General features: G+C 49.5%; 1 protein-coding gene and 1 long non-coding RNA gene across 2 annotated transcripts in view; one reads left to right on the top strand and one right to left on the bottom strand.

Moving 5' to 3' along the window:
* tpra1 (transmembrane protein, adipocyte asscociated 1) overlaps positions 1 to 16,372 on the top strand; it is a 101,622-nt gene that overhangs the window by 13,521 nt on the left and 71,729 nt on the right. The gene's annotated exons all lie outside the window — the stretch shown is intronic.
* The window catches only part of LOC140388607 (uncharacterized), a 37,597-nt gene that overhangs the window by 20,453 nt on the left and 772 nt on the right, over positions 1 to 16,372 (bottom strand). The gene's annotated exons all lie outside the window — the stretch shown is intronic.

Raw genomic sequence — 16,372 nt, 5'->3', positions numbered from 1 at the left:
CTGATTTCCAGAAGCTAGTCCTATAAGAACAATTACAGATAAGGTAGCAATGGAAAAGTTGACCAAAGTTTTTCACATGCTATGGCCTACCCTTAGAAGCACAGTCTGACCAGGGTTCTAACTTTGTCTGAAGTTTTCCAGGACATAATTGCTTAGGTACCAAGCAAGTAAAGCCGATCACCTACTGCCATGGATATCCAAGAGATTGGGACAAGGACTGGATTTTTTATTATTTGCCACCAGAGATTCTCCGAACGGACCTACTGGGTTTGATGCATTTGAATTGCTCCATGGCCATGAAATACAGGGTCCATTACAGTTTAAAAAAAATTTAGAGTACCCAATTCATTTTTTCCAATTAAGGGGCAATTTAGCGTGGCCAATCCACCTAGCCTGCACATCTTTGGGTTGTGGGGGCGAAACCCCTGCAAACACTGGGAGAATGTGCAAACTCCACACGGACAGTGACCCAGAGCCTCGGCACCGTGAGGCAACAGTGCTAACCACTGCACCACCGTGTTGCCCTAGGGTCCATTAAAGATGATGAAAGACGAGCTTCTAAAATAAAAGAATGAATCGTCAATGCTGGATTACCTGTCCACGTTTCTGGAAAGATTTTCCGGAGCATGTCAAGTAGCCCAAGAGCATCTAAAGGTTTCGGGAGAAAGAATGAAAATGTGGGCAAACCTGCCAGGTGCAGAACATTCCATGCCGGAGATGAGGTAATAGCATTGTTGCCGTTGCAGGACGAACCTCTGAGAGCAAAATTTCAGCGGCCCCTATAAGGTGACTTACCTGATCGATACTCCATACCATAGGAGGAAGGACTGATTATGCCACGAAATAACGGTGGAAGAAATAGCGCCGCAGGGAAGAAGGTGGGAAAGAATACGTGTCAGATGGTAAAAGTAGTGGAAGAGGACAGAGCTGGTAAGAGTGAGGTAGTGGAAGAGATTGCCAGTTCACAAGAGTGACCCTCCTGTGGTACTGTAAATACTGTAATACTGGAAGTTAGATACTGAGTTTGCATTCTTAGAAGAAGGGCAATAAAGAAATCTCATAAGGATACTGCAAAAGTATAAGATTTTAGGGATACATGGGGGTACACTACATTAACTGAACATGATGTGGACATAGGTGACTCCAACCCTATAAAACAGCGTCCATATCGCCTGAGCCCACAGAAACCAACAAAAGTGGCATTGTCCGCGAATGCAAAACAACGTTTTGCGAAATTGTGGGCCATATTGGTAAGCCTGTTGGCTGCCTGTTTTTTCCAAACCCTTTAAAATGACCACGGATGGCCAGCGACCTGTGGGTAGGAGCAGTGTTCCTACAGGATGGTGAGTCAGGAATAGAGAGGCCGGTGGGGTACTTCTTTTTTTAAAAAAAAAACCTAACTCTGTGCAAACGGAAGTACTCCACCATTGAGAAGGAAACCTTAGCATTGCTACTAGCCCTTCAGCATTTTGAAGTTTATGTCCGGCATGATGATAAGTAAAGCTTAGTCTATCGACCATAATCCGTTCGCATTTCTAGAAAAATTTTAAATTCAGCACGCAAGATTGTGCCGTTGGAGTTTATTGTTGCAACCTTTCAATATTAAAATTGTAATGTTCCTGGAAAGGACAATATTATCGTGGATGCATTGTCACGGATTTAAATGTTGATAAGTGGCAGATGTAAGAATTGGAGGAACTTGAGAAGTGGGAAAGGAAGGATGAATGGATGTGTGTTTTGTGTCACACACCCTGGTATATTCTTGCAATGATATGTCATCCCTCTTAGACTGGGAGCGGGTGTTAGAATCCTTCTTTTAGATTTCCCTTTGTTCCCATTTCTTTGGTTTTATTATTTTTTAAATTTAGGAGTACCCAATTATTTTTTCTCTAATTAAGGGGCAATGTAACGTGGCCAATCCACCTAACCTGCACATCTTTGGGTTGTGGGGGTGAAACCCACGCAGACACGGGGAGACTGCAAACTCCACACGGACAGTGACCCAGGGCCGGGATTCGAACCCGGGTCCTCAGCGCCGCAGTCCCAGTGCTAACCACTGCGCCGCATGCCGCCCCTTTGGTTTTATTTTATTATTTTTGGTCCATGGCCTCATAATTGGAATGCGCTCACGGCGCCCAGCTCTGGGTCACAATCCGTGTGGAGTTTGCCCATTCTCCCCGTGTTTGCGTGGGTTTCGCCCCCACAGCCCAAAGATGTGCAGGGTAGGTGGATTGGCCACGTTAAATTGCCCCTTAATTGGAAAAAATGAATTGGGTACTTTAAATTTATTTTTAAAAAAGTAATCGGAATGCGCTTTAAACAGTGGATTTAAGCTGAAACTGCCTGCTAGTCAGGACAGTGTGAGCCTAAGTTTTGTAATTTGCCAGCTGAGAAAGCAGACTTATCGGCATGGAGGGAATCTTAAGAACCAGCTTTATAGAACATAGAACATAGAACAATACAGCGCAGTACAGGCCCTTCGGCCCACGATGTTGCACCAAAACAAAAGCCATCTGACCTACACTATGCCATTATCATCCATATGTTTATCCAATAAACTTTTAAATGCCCTCAATGTTGGCGAGTTCACTACTGTAGCAGGTAGGGCATTCCACGGCCTCACTACTCTTTGCGTAAAGAACCTACCTCTGACCTCTGTCCTATATCTATTACCCCTCAGTTTAAAGTTATGTCCCCTTGTGCCAGCCATTTCCATCCGCGGGAGAAGGCTCTCACTGTCCACCCTATCCAACCCCCTGATCATTTTGTATGCCTCTATTAAGTCTCCTCTTAACCTTCTTCTCTCCAACGAAAACAACCTCAAGTCCATCAGCCTTTCCTCATAAGATTTTCCCTCCATACCAGGCAACATCCTGGTAAATCTCCTCTGCACCCGCTCCAAAGCCTCCACGTCCTTCCTATAATGCGGTGACCAGAACTGTACGCAATACTCCAAATGCGGCCGTACCAGAGTTCTGTACAGCTGCAACATGACCTCCCGACTCCGGAACTCAATCCCTCTACCAATAAAGGCCAACACTCCATAGGCCTTCTTCACAACCCTATCAACCTGGGTGGCAACATTCAGGGATCTATGTACATGGACACCTAGATCTCTCTGCTCATCCACACTTTCAAGAACTTTACCATTAGCCAAATATTCCGCATTCCTGTTATTCCTTCCAAAGTGAATCACCTCACACTTCTCTACATTAAACTCCATTTGCCACCTCTCAGCCCAGCTCTGCAGCTTATCTATATCCCTCTGTAACCTGCTACATCCTTCCACACTATCGACAACACCACCGACTTTAGTATCGTCTGCAAATTTACTCACGCACCCTTCTGCGCCTTCCTCTAGGTCATTGATAAAAATGACAAACAGCAACGGCCCCAGAACAGATCTTTGTGGTACTCCACTTGTGACTGTACTCCATTCTGAACATTTCCCATCAACCACCACCCTCTGTCTTCTTTCAGCTAGCCAATTTCTGATCCACATCTCTAAATCACCCTCAATCCCCAGCCTCCGTATTTTTTGCAATAGCCTACCGTGGTGAACCTTATCAAATGCTTTGCTGAAATCCATATACACCACATCAACTGCTCTACCCTCGTCTACCTGTTCAGTCACCTTCTCAAAGAACTCAATAAGGTTTGTGAGGCATGACCTACCCTTCACAAAGCCATGCTGACTATCCCTGATCATATTATTCCTATCTAGATGATTATAAATCTTGTCTCTTATAATCCCCTCCAAGACTTTACCCACTACAGACGTGAGGCTCACCGGTCTATAGTTGCCGGGGTTGTCTCTGCTCCCCTTTTTGAACAAAGGGACCACATTTGCTGTCCTCCAGTCCTCTGGCACTATTCCTGTAGCCAATGATGACATAAAAATCAAAGCCAAAGGTCCAGCAATCTCTTCCCTGGCCTCCCAGAGAATCCTAGGATAAATCCCATCAGGTCCCGGGGACTTCTCTATTTTCAGCCTGTCCAGAATTGCCAACACCTCTTCCCTACGTACCTCAATGCCATCTATTCTATTAGCCTGGGGCTCAGCATTCTCCTCCACAACATTATCTTTTTCCTGAGTGAATACTGACGAAAAATATTCATTTAGTATCTCGCCTATCTCTTCAGACTCCACACACAATTTCCCATCCCTGTCCTTGACTGGTCCTACTCTTTCCCTAGTCATTCGCTTATTCCTGACATACCTATAGAAAGCTTTTGGGTTTTCCTTGATCCTTCCTGCCAAATACTTCTCATGTCCCCTCCTTGCTCGTCTTAGCTCTCTCTTTAGATCCTTCCTCGCTACCTTGTAACTATCCATCGCCCCAACCGAAACTTCACACTTCATCTTCACATAGGCCTCCTTCTTCCTCTTAACAAGAGATTCCACTTCCTTGGTAAACCACGGTTCCCTCGCTCGACGCCTTCCTCCCTGTCTGACCGGTACATACTTATCAAGAACACGCAGTAGCTGATCCTTGAACAAGCCCCACTTATCCAGTGTGCCCAACACTTGCAGCCTACTTCTCCACCTTATCCCCCCCAAGTCACATCTAATGGCATCATAATTGCCCTTCCCCCAGCTATAACTCTTGCCCTGCGGTGTATACTTATCCCTTTCCATCATTAACGTAAACGTCACCGAATTGTGGTCACTGTCCCCAAAGTGCTCTCCTACCTCCAAATCCAACACCTGGCCTGGTTCATTACCCAAAACCAAATCCAACGTGGCCTCGCCTCTTGTTGGCCTGTCAACATATTGTTTCAGGAAACCCTCCTGCACACACTGTACAAAAAACAACCCATCTATTGTACTCGAACTATATCTTTTCCAGTCAATATTTGGAAAGTTAAAGTCTCCCATAATAACTACCCTTTTACTTTCGCTCTTACCCAGAATCATCTTCGCCATCCTTTCCTCTACATCCCTAGAACTATTAGGAGGCCTATAAAAAACTCCCAACAGGGTGACCTCTCCTTTCCTGTTTCTAACTTCAGCCCATACTACCTCGGAAGAAGAGTCCCCATCTAGCATCCTCTCCGCCACCGTAATACTGCTCTTGACTAGCAGCGCCACACCTCCCCCTCTTTTGCCTCCTTCTCTGAGCTTACTAAAACACCTAAACCCCGGAACCTGCAACATCCATTCCTGTCCCTGCTCTATCCATGTCTCCGAAATGGCCACAACATCGAAGTCCCAGGTACCAACCCATGCTGCCAGTTCCCCTACCTTGTTTCGTATACTCCTGGCATTGAAGTAGACACACTTCAAACCACCTACCTGAACACTGGCCCCCTCCTGCGACGTCAAATCTGTGCTCCTGACCTCTATACTCTCATTCTCCCTTACCCTAAAACTACAATCCAGGTTCCCATGCCCCTGCTGCATTAGTTTAAACCCTCCCAAAGAGCACTAACAAATCTCCCCCCCAGGATATTTGTGCCCCTCAGGTTCAGATGTAGACCATCCTGTCTGTAGAGGTCCCACCTTCCCCAGAAAGAGCCCCAGTTATCCAGAAATCTGAATCCCTCCCGCCTGCACCATCCCTGTAGCCACGTGTTTAAATGCTCTCTCTCCCTATTCCTCATCTCACTATCACGTGGCACGGGCAACAACCCAGAGATAACAACTCTGTTTGTTCTAGTTCTGAGCTTCCATCCTAGCTCCCTGAAAGCCTGCCTGACATCCTTGTCCCCTTTCCTACCTATGTCGTTAGTGCCAATGTGGACCACGACTTGGGGCTGCTCCCCCTCCCCCTAAGGACACGGAAAACACGATCCGAGACATCACGTACCCTTGCACCTGGGAGGCAACATACCAAACGTGAGTCTCTCACGCTCCCACAAAATCTCCTATCTGTGCCCCTGACTATCGAGTCCCCAATTACTAATGCTCTGCTCCTCTCCCCCCTTCCCTTCTGAGCAACAGGGACAGACTCCGTGCCAGAGGCCCGTACCCCATGGCTTACCCCTGGTAAGTCCCCCCCCCCCCCCCCCCCCCCACAAGTATCCAAAGCGGTATACTTGTTTCTCAGGGGAACGACCGCAGGGGATCCCTGCACTGACTGCTTTTTCCCAGTCCCTCTTACAGTTACCCACCTATCTCCAATCTTTGGTGTAACTAATTCCCTGAAGCTGCTATCTATGACCCCTTCTGCCTCCCGAATGATCCGAAGTTCTTCCAACTCCAGCTCCAGTTCCCTAACTCGGTCTTGGAGGAGCTGGAGATGGCAGCACTTCCTGCAGGTAAAATCAGCAGGGACACTAACTGCATCCCTCACCTCAAACATCCTGCAGGAGGAACATTGCACTCCCTTCCCTGCCATTCCTCTAACTTTCTACCAAGATCTGGCTAACAACTAAATTAAATTTTTTATAAAAAATAATAATAATATAATAAAATATGGTACTTACCTCAGACCAATGGGTTTTATTATTAGGTTAGAGGAGGAGGGTGGGTGGGAGACACTACACGTGTAGTGTCTCGGGTTTCCTCTCCACCAGAATTTATTGGTGAGGGTCTTCCCAGACGTCCGCGGGTCGACTTCCTGTTCCCGCCTAAAACACTAATTTTAAAAAAAAATTTCTCAGCTCCTGCTGAAATTGACTAACCAGCCAGCTCCACTCCCGCCAAAATCGACTGGCCTGCCCCTGCAAAGACAAGTGCTTTTAAAGGACAGACTTAGCTCCCAGGAACCACTTCCGCACTGCTCCCGCTGAAACTGACTCACCAGCTGATTCTCCCGCCGAAATCGACTGGCCTGACCCTGCAAAGACAAGTGCTTTTAAAGGACAGACTTACCTCCCAGCAACCACTTCCGCACTGCTCCCGCTGAAACTGACTCACCAGCTGTTCTCACGCCGAAATCGACTGGCCTGCCCCTGCAAAGACAAGTGCTTTTAAAGGACAGACTTGCCTCCCAGCAACCACTTCCGCACTGCTCCCGCTGAAACTGACTCACCAGCTGTTCTCACGCCGAAATCGACTGGCCTGCCCCTGCAAAGACTAGTGCTTTTAAAGGACAGACTTACCTCCCAGCAACCACTTCCGCACTGCTCCCGCTGAAACTGACTCACCAGCTGATTCTCCCGCCGAAATCGACTCTATTTCAGCTTTGGAGGAAGTCGGTTCTGTTGGCGGGCTGAGAACCTGTGGGTTGGTCAGGGACAGTGTTCTGCCTGACACCAGTCAATGATTGGTTCGTGCGTGGTGCTTCGGAACCATGGGTGCAAAGTTGCCTATTTCTCCCAAGCATGCTGCACTTGCATATGCTTGTGGTTCAACTTGTGTACCATATCTACTCCCAAAATACTGGTTGGAGCTGCAGTACTCTCTTTAAGCTCTCTGTTGCATTCATGTTGGATGCCATTTTCACTGCTGTTGGTACCTCCGACTTGAATGCAAACTCCCCTTCATAATCAGCTAATGAATGTCTATTGCTATGCTGTTCAGTGCGCTTGGTGCTCACAAATTCTGCAAAAAAACAGGTAATGTGTACGTCTGCTGCGCCCCTCGGCTTAAATACTTACCTTTAGCTGGATAGGGTCCCCCATCCCCCAACCCACACCACCCTAGACCAGGGCTAAGTGTACAGTTGATTGCTGCTCCGAATTTGTGAACCAATTGCACACTGAAAATCAAACAATGAAACCTTCTGGTGTGTGTGGTTCACCAATTCCGCTAAATACCTTGACCCACCAGGCCAAACATTTGAGTTGGAGAGTCACGATCCCTGTGTGACGTTGTGTGCGTTCCCATTTTGTTTTCACAGGAGTCCTTGAACTGTGTCTGAAAGATGATAATGGAATTCTGTTTTGTTTTCAAGCTGAAACTATATTGAAGGGGAGAGTACAACGGTATTCACTCAAACTGCCAATCACTCACTGTTTACCTTATTGTTTACCCACTGTGCCAATGTGATTCATTTACATCAGTGATTACAGCGCCAAATAGGACAAGGGCAATGTCTATGGGGACCCCTGAGAGCAAGGTAATAAATGTTGTTTATGTTTACAAAAAAGGAAATGGATTTGTGCTTGTATAGTGCTCGTAAGCACGTCATCCTTATTCTTCAGGATATGGGGGTGGCTGGCAAGGCCATCATTAATTCTTCCCTCTAGTTGCCCTTGAGAAGAAGGTGGTGTGCCACCTACTTGAACTGCTATAGTCCGTACGGAGAAGTTGCTCCCACACCTCGCAGTCAGAAATTATTTTCAGTGTGTTGTTAATCTTGTGATAGAAAATTTGGCAATTAATTTGCAGGAGCAAGATATCGCAAACGGTAAATAAATCTGTTTTGGTGGTGTTGGTTGTGGGCTCAATGTTGGTTAGGACATCGGGACAACTTTGAATTGTACTGTGGGTACTTTTATTGCATTTCCCTGAACAGATGGGCAACCTCCAATTTTGGGTGACTTGCAACAGCACACCTCAGTGCTGTGTGAGCCTAAATTAGATGTTCAAGTCTCACGAGTGAGGCTTAAAGCCACTTTATGCAGTTAGAATTAAATCTGAGGGGCAGCATGGTGGCGCAGTGGTTAGCACTGCTGTCTCTCGCCGCCGAGGTCCCAGGTTCGATCCCGGCTCTGGGTCACTATCTGTGTGGAGTTTGCACATTCTCCCTGTGTTTGCGTGGATTTCGCCCCCACAACCCAAAGATGTGTGGGTTAGGTGGATTGGCCACGCTAAATTGCCCCTTAATTGCAAAAGATGAATTGGGTACTCTAAATTTATTTTAAAAAAAGAATTAAATCTGAGGAAAAGAAAATAAGCTTACTGCACCTTGCGTGGAGGCAATTTACAAATACTATTTTTATCCTGTGTAGGAAGGAATTCTAATTTGTTCATCCTTTCTCACTTGGAGCTGGTGCAGATTCCGTGCTCGGTGGGCACTGCAGGGTCTGGGGTACCTTATCGACCCTGTTTAAATACATTTTAGTTTGATGGTTTTTAAAATAAATTTATAATCTTTATTATTGTCACAAATAGGCTTACATTGACACTGCAATGAAGTCACTGAAAATCCACTAGCCGCCACACTCAGGCGCCTGTTTGGGTACACTGAGGGAGAATTCAGAATGTCCAATTCACCTAACAAGCACGTCTTTCGGGAGTTGTGGGAGGAAACCGGAGCACCCGGAGGAAACCCACGCAGACACCGAGAACGTGCAGACTCCGCACAGACAGTGACCCAAGCCGGGATTCGAACCCGGGTCACTGGCGCTGTGAAGCAACAGTTCTAATCGTGCCGCCCAGAGTACCCAATTCATTTTTTCCAATTAAGGGGCAATTTAGCGTGGCCAATCCACCTACCCTGCACATCTTTGGGTTGTGGGAATGAGACCCACACAGACACTGGGAGAATGTGCAAACTCCACACGGACAGTGGGCCGGGATTGAACCCCGGTCCTCAGCGGCAGTGAGGCAGCAGTGCTAACCACCGCCACCATGGCTGTCCTTAGTTTGATGTTATAAGTTTAATTTATGATTCGTTTTAGTTTAAGGCAGTAGCCCTTTGAAGGGCTACCCCTTTTACTTTGTCCCTCAGTTTAACTGGTTCATACAGAATAGTTGGAGTGGTTGTAGAGATCTGTTTTAAATGTTTTACACAGCATGTACAGCACAGGAACAGACCATTTGTTCCAGCTGCTCTATGCCAGTGTCTATGCTCAACACATACCCCCTCCCAGCCTCTCTTATCTCAGCCTGTCCTTCTATTCCTGTCTCCTTCACTTGCTTCTAATGCACTATGCTCTTCACTGCAGTGCCAGGGGGAGAGCCAGCCTGCCATCCTGCCCTGTCCCTGACCACCCAGGGGCCTCCAATGGCCTGGGGACCTCACACACACCCACCTGGTGCCATTCGCCTGGACCAGTACTAATTAGCGCCCAGCTGGGGTCTCCCTGGGGAGGCCGATAGTTGCCGGGAGCCAGTTACATTTGGCATCAGCATGGCTAAGTGTGTTCAAGGGGCTGGTTTAGCACAGTGGGCTAAATAGCTAGCTTGTAAAGCAGACCAAGGCCAGTAGCGCAGGTTCAATTCCCGTCCCGGCCTTCCCGAACAGTCGCTGGAATGTGGAGACTAGGGGCTTTTCACAGTAACTTTATTGAAGTCTACTTGTGACAATAAGCTATTATTATTATTTGTGACAATAAGCAATTTTCATTTCTGAAATCCACTTAGCAGTCTGAAACATTGGTCCCTCCCATTGTGAGAATTGGTTAAATATCGCAAGGCCCAGGGCAGGCCTCTTTGGAATTTACAGGCTATGTCCCGCTCTGATTCCGGGGGGGGGGGGGGGGGGAAGAAGAGGAGGGGAGAGTTTAGGGACGAATGTTGGCCAAAGTACCTTGGGATCTTTTACATTCACTTGCATATCTAGAACAGATGGTGGGCCAGCGGGTTGTCTTCGGAAAGATTGGACAGGCTGCTCCCACTTGAGTCATCTGTTCAAAGGCACTTTCTGAATGAGTTCACGGAACACAGATAATAAAAGAAAAGAAAATTAGAACAAAAATAAATAAAGAGGAAGGACCCGTACAATAAAATCCGGAATATAAAGCTAGTAACAGTGACCTGAAACGATTATCAATTGCGTTTTTCGAAAGAAATCTTGTTCCCTAATGTGCTTTTAGAGAAGGAAGTCTGGCGAACATGTGACACTGGGCCCACAGCAATGTGGTTGATTCTTAACTGTCCCTCTGAAATGGTCTAGCAAGCCACTCAGTCCAAGGGCTGGGCGACAAATGCTGGCCTGGCAAGTGATACACACCGCATGAAAGAATAAATAGAAGAAACGAGACAAATCCAGAATGAATATCGCCTCTGCAGCGCGGCGCATCCTTTAGTGCTGGATTGCCACGCCAGCCCCGATTATGCGCATCAAATCTGGAGTATGATTTTTTACCCCGATGTGACCATGTAGTTACTGAGACAGATTGATGCCAGCTGGACTGTCAGCCTGAAGCATGCTGGGATAAGACCATAAGACATGGGAGCAGAATTAGGCCACTCGCCCCATCGAGTGTGCTCCGCCATCTTCTCATCCCCATACTCCTGCCTTCTCCCCATAACCCCTGATCCCCTTATTAATCAAGAACCTATCTATCTCGGTCTTAAAGACTCTCAGTGATTTGGCCTCCTGCGGCAAAGTGTTCCACAGATTCACCACCCTCTGGCTGAATAAATTCCTCCTCATCTCTGTTTCAAAGGATAGTCCCTTTAGTCTGAGATGGTGTCCGCTGGTTCTAGTTTTTACTGCAAGTGGAAACATCCTCTCCGTATCCACTCTATCCATGCCTCGCAGTATCCTGTAAGTTTCAATAAGATCGGATAGATTAAACATACTTTATCTGCAGATATGAATTGTTCGGTCTGTATCAATTTTCAAATGATCCTTTTGAACCTAAGCTACTCCATCCAGGTGTCTTGTAATGCATGTCAACCATTGTCAATTATACCCAGGATCCTAGAATGATACTGGGCTTGAGAAGGTTTAATTATGGGAGGTTACACAAACTTGACTTGTATTCCCCTAAGAAGAGAAGATTTGAGAGTTATTTGAGCTGCATAAAATCTTTGCAAAAAAGATTTGATAGGGTAGATAGTGTGAAAGTATTCCCTCTGATTAATTTTAAAATCTGCCTCTTGAGGCGATTTAGGAGTGAAATATGGAAACACTTTTCATGCAAATGTGGAGTGGAAATCTGGATCTTTCCCTCAAAGGATTGTTGGTGTGAGTGTGGTGAATGGAACTACTGTTAATTCACCAGTGCACTGTGATATCATGTTACTGCTGTATCGTGTTACGTTATGTGTTTAACCCTGTTGGCTCCACCTATGGGCCATTGTACGGCTTCACCCACGGGGATATGTCGGGGCATGTATGGGCTCGCCCATGGCTCCACCCCTTACAGGAAGTATAAAGGCAGCTGACCTGCGGGGCCGCATTCATTGTTGTACCGGTCACAGGCAGGCTCAGTTGTAAGCTAATTAAAACCACGGTTTACTTCTCAACGTGTCTCTCAGTGAATTGATGGTCGCATCAATTTAATCAGCTTGAAATGCTACTATGGAATCAGCCCTCAAACCTGATAGACTGGAACTCGATCCACAGGCCGCGAAGGCGAGAGAAATTTTTCGCACTGGCTTCGATCCTTCAAGGCCTATCTCGCCGCGTCGTCTACGCCATCCGTCACGGACGAACAGAAACTGAGTCTTCTCCACGCACGGGTGAGCCATCGTATTTCTGTCCAGCTCGACGGCGCCGCGTCCTAGACACATGCCCTTGCCTCTGAACGCATATATGTACGGCCCGTGAATGAGGTCTACACACGACACATCTTCACCACTCGCCGCCAGCGCCCCAGGGAGTCGCTAGATGACTACCTACGCGACCTCAAAACCCTCGCGCGCAACTGTAACTACCAGGCCGTTACGGCCCCACAGCATATGGAGCTCGCTATCCGAGACGTTTACGTGGCGGGGGTCGATTCGAACTATGTAAGACAGCGTCTGCTCGAAAAAGGGGCCCAGGACCTGGAGAACACGGTAACACTAGCTACCTCTCTGGAGGTCGCGTTTCAGAGCCTTACTGCGTTCCCCGCCGATCACGCGACCCCCTCATGGGCCCCCGACCAGAGACTACCCCAGGCTTGTGCCGCGCGGCCGCCCGCCCATCATGGGGGGGCTGCCCTGCTATTTTTGCGGCCAGTCCCAACACCCCCGACAGCAATGCCCGGCCCGCAACGTTAACTTTAGTAACTGCGGGCGAAAAGGACACTTCGCCAAGGTCTGCCTGGCCAGGTCTAAAAACTCGAACTCACAGACCCGATCCACAGGCCCGCAAACCCCGCAGCGTGTCTGCCGACTCCGCCTCCGCACAACACGTGCGACTCATGGGGGCCGCCATCTTGGCCATCCTCCCCCACGCAGCCGGTCACGTGCGATCCATGGGGGCTGCCATCTTGGAAGCCATCGTCCTCACTGCCCGCCATGCTTTACCAACGGGGGCCACCATCTGCTACACTGCCTGAGATGTATGAACGACATGGACAGCAGCCATCGCTGGGCCGCCCCAGCACCTCCGATCATGCCGTCGGCTACCCCCAGCGCAGCGCGGTCACCCTGGACCAGTCGCGATCGAAGCACCTCCGGAGCTCCATGGTGGCCGTCCGGGTAAACGGGTACGAGACACCTTGCCTTTTCGACTCCGGGAGCACAGAGAGATTCATTCACCCAGACATGGGAAGACGTTGTTCGCTCCCAATATTCCCGACGCGACAAACTATCTCTCTCGCCTCTGGGTCGCACTCAGTGCAAATCCAAGAGTGCACTACTGCAACCCTAGCGATCCAGGGCGCTGAGTATGCTAATTTTAGACTATATGTGCTCCCAAACCTCTTCGCTCCTCTTCTCTTAGGACTCGATTTTCAGTGCAACCTCAGGAGCCTAACTCTTAAGTTCGGGGGGCCCCTGCCGCCGCTCACCATATGCAGCCTCGCGACCCTAAAAATCGACCCTCCCCCACCTCTTTGCGAACCTCACCGCCGATTGTAAGCCAATAGCCACCAGGAGCAGGCGGTTTAGTATACAGGACGTTCGTTAGGTCCGAGGTCCAGCGTCTCTTGCGGGAAGAGGTCATAGAAGCCAGCAATAGCCCCTGGAGAGCTCAGGTGGTGGTCGTCAAGACCGGGGAAAAGTTCTGGATGGTGGTTGATTACAGCCAGACCATTAACCGCTTTACACAACTCGATGCGTACCCCCTTCCCCGGATTGCAGGCATGGTAAATCAGATCGCGTACTACCGCGTGTTCTCTACGGTAGATCTGAAGCTGCATATCACCAGCTTCCAATCCGCCCGGAGGACCGCCACTACACAGTGTTTGAGGCAGATGGCCGCCTTTTCCACTTCCTCCGGGTCCCCTTTGGCGTCACAAATGGGGTTTCGGTGTTCCAACGAGCAATGGACCGAATGGTGGACCAGTACGGGCTGCGGGCCACGTTTCCGTACTTAGACAATGTAACCATCTGTGGCCATGATCAGCAGGACCACAACGCCAACCTCCACCGATTTCTCCAAACCGCCAAAAAACTCAACCTCACCTACAACAAGGAGAAATGCGTTTTCCGCACAACCAGGCTAGCCATCCTCGGCTACGTCATGGAAAACTGGGTCCAAGGGCCCGACCCTGACCGTATGCGCCCCCTCCTCCAATTCCCTCTCCCTCACTGTCCCAAGGCCCTGAAGGGGTGCCTTGGATTTTTCTCCTATTACGCCCAGTGGGTCCCCCAGTATGCGGACAAAGTCCGCCCACTATTTAAGGCCACCATTTTTCCACTGGCGGCTGAGGCTCGCCAGGTCTTCAACTGCATCAAGGTGGACATCGCCAAAGCTGCAATGCGCGTGGTGGACGAGTCCGCCCCCTTCCAGGTGGAGAGCGATGCCTCAGAGATCGCTCTCGCCGCCACTCTCAACCAAGCAGGCAGACCGGTAGTGTTCTTTTCCCGCACCCTCACCACCTCTGAAATGCGACACTCCTCGGTCGAAAAAGAAGCCCAAGCCATCATGGAAGCCATACGGCATTGGAGGCACTACCTCGCTGGTAGGAGGTTTACCCTCACCACCGACCAACGATCGGTTGCCTTTATGTTTGACAATACGCAGCGGGGCAAGATCAAGAATGACAAGATCTTGAGGTGGAGGTTCGAACTCTCCACCTATAACTACGATATAGTATATCGTCCTGGGAAGCTCAACGAGCCCCCAGATGCCCTGTCCCGCGGCACGTGCGCCAGCGCGCAAGATGACCGATTTACGTGCTATCCACGATGACCTCTGCCACCTGGGGGTCACCCGGCTCGCCCACTACAAAAGCCCGCAACCTGCCCTACTCCATCAAGGAGGTCAAAGCTGTAACCAGAGACTGCCAAATCTGTGCGGAGTGTAAACCGCACTTCTATCGACCAGATGAGGCCCACCTGGTAAAGGCGTCCCGGCCCTTTGAACGTCTTAGTATTGATTTCAAAGGGCCCCTCCACTTCAATAATCGCAACACGTACTTCCTGAACATCATAGACGAGTTCTCCCGTTTTCCGTTTGCCATTCCCTGCCCCGATATGACCACTCCCACAGTCATCAAAGCCCTGCATAGTGTCTTCACCCTGTTCGGATTCCCCAGTTATGTCCACAGCGACAGGGGCTCGTCGTTCATGAGCGATGAACTGCGTCAGTACCTGCTCAGTAAGGGCATCGCCTCGAGCAGGACTACCAGCTATAACCCCAGGGGAAACGGGCAGGTGGAGAGGGAGAACGCGACGGTCTGGAAGACCGTCTACTGACCCTGCTATCCAGGAATCTCCCAGTTTCACACTGGAAGGAGGTCCTCCCCGATGCGCTCTACGCTATTAGGTCCCTCCTGTGCACGGCCACAAACCAGACTCCTCATGACCGCTTGTTTGTTTTCCCTAGGGGAGCTACCTCAGGGGCCTCGCTTCCGCCCTGGCTGATGACACCGGGTCCAGTCCTCCTCTGAAAACGTGGTCGGAGCCATAAGACCGACCCCCTGGTAGAGAGGGTCCAACTCCTGCATGCCAACCCACACTATGCATATATCAGACACCCCGATGGCCGGCAGGATACTGTCTCCCTCCGGGACCTGGCGCCCGCAGGCTCCGGCACCACGACCACTACTGCATCCCCCACACTAGGTCCCGTCCAACCTCCCATGTTCAGCGCCCCTACCCCGATTATGGTTCTCGCGCTCCCACACGCCGCACCGGTCCACAGGAATGAAGCTCCGGAAGAGCCGCTCCAGGGGACCACGCCAGTGCCTGCTCCGGGCCCAGCTCCACAGCCACCCGAAACGGCTGCAACACCAGTGCTTCAGCGGTCGCAACGTACGATCCGGGCACCAGGTCGACTGAATCTGTAAACCCGTCACCCCTGCTGGACTTCATTTTTTTTAAACCGGGGGTGAATGGAACTACTGTTAATTCACCAGTGCACTGTGATATCATGTTACTGCTGTACCGTGTTACGTTATGTGTTTAACCCTGTGGGCTCCACCTATGGGCCGTTGTATGGCTTCACCCACAGGGGGATATGTCGGGGCATGTACGGGCTCGCCCATGGCTCCACCCCTTACAGGAAGTATAAAGGCAGCTGACCTGCGGGGCCGCATTCATTGTTGTACCGGTCACAGGCAGGCTCAGTTGTAAGCTGATTAAAACCACGGTTTACTTCTCAACGTGTCTCTCAGTGAATTGATGGTCGCATCAGCGAGTTCTGGCCTCTTCCACTCTTTCAGGCAGAGAGTTCCAGATTCCCACCGTCCTCTGGGTGAAAAAGTTTCCCCA

Source organism: Scyliorhinus torazame, chromosome 13 (assembly GCF_047496885.1).
Source record: "Scyliorhinus torazame isolate Kashiwa2021f chromosome 13, sScyTor2.1, whole genome shotgun sequence".
Classification (NCBI taxonomy): Eukaryota; Metazoa; Chordata; class Chondrichthyes; order Carcharhiniformes; family Scyliorhinidae; genus Scyliorhinus; species Scyliorhinus torazame.
Note: the sequence above shows the minus strand (reverse complement) of the source record. Positions and strands in the feature narration are given on the sequence as shown.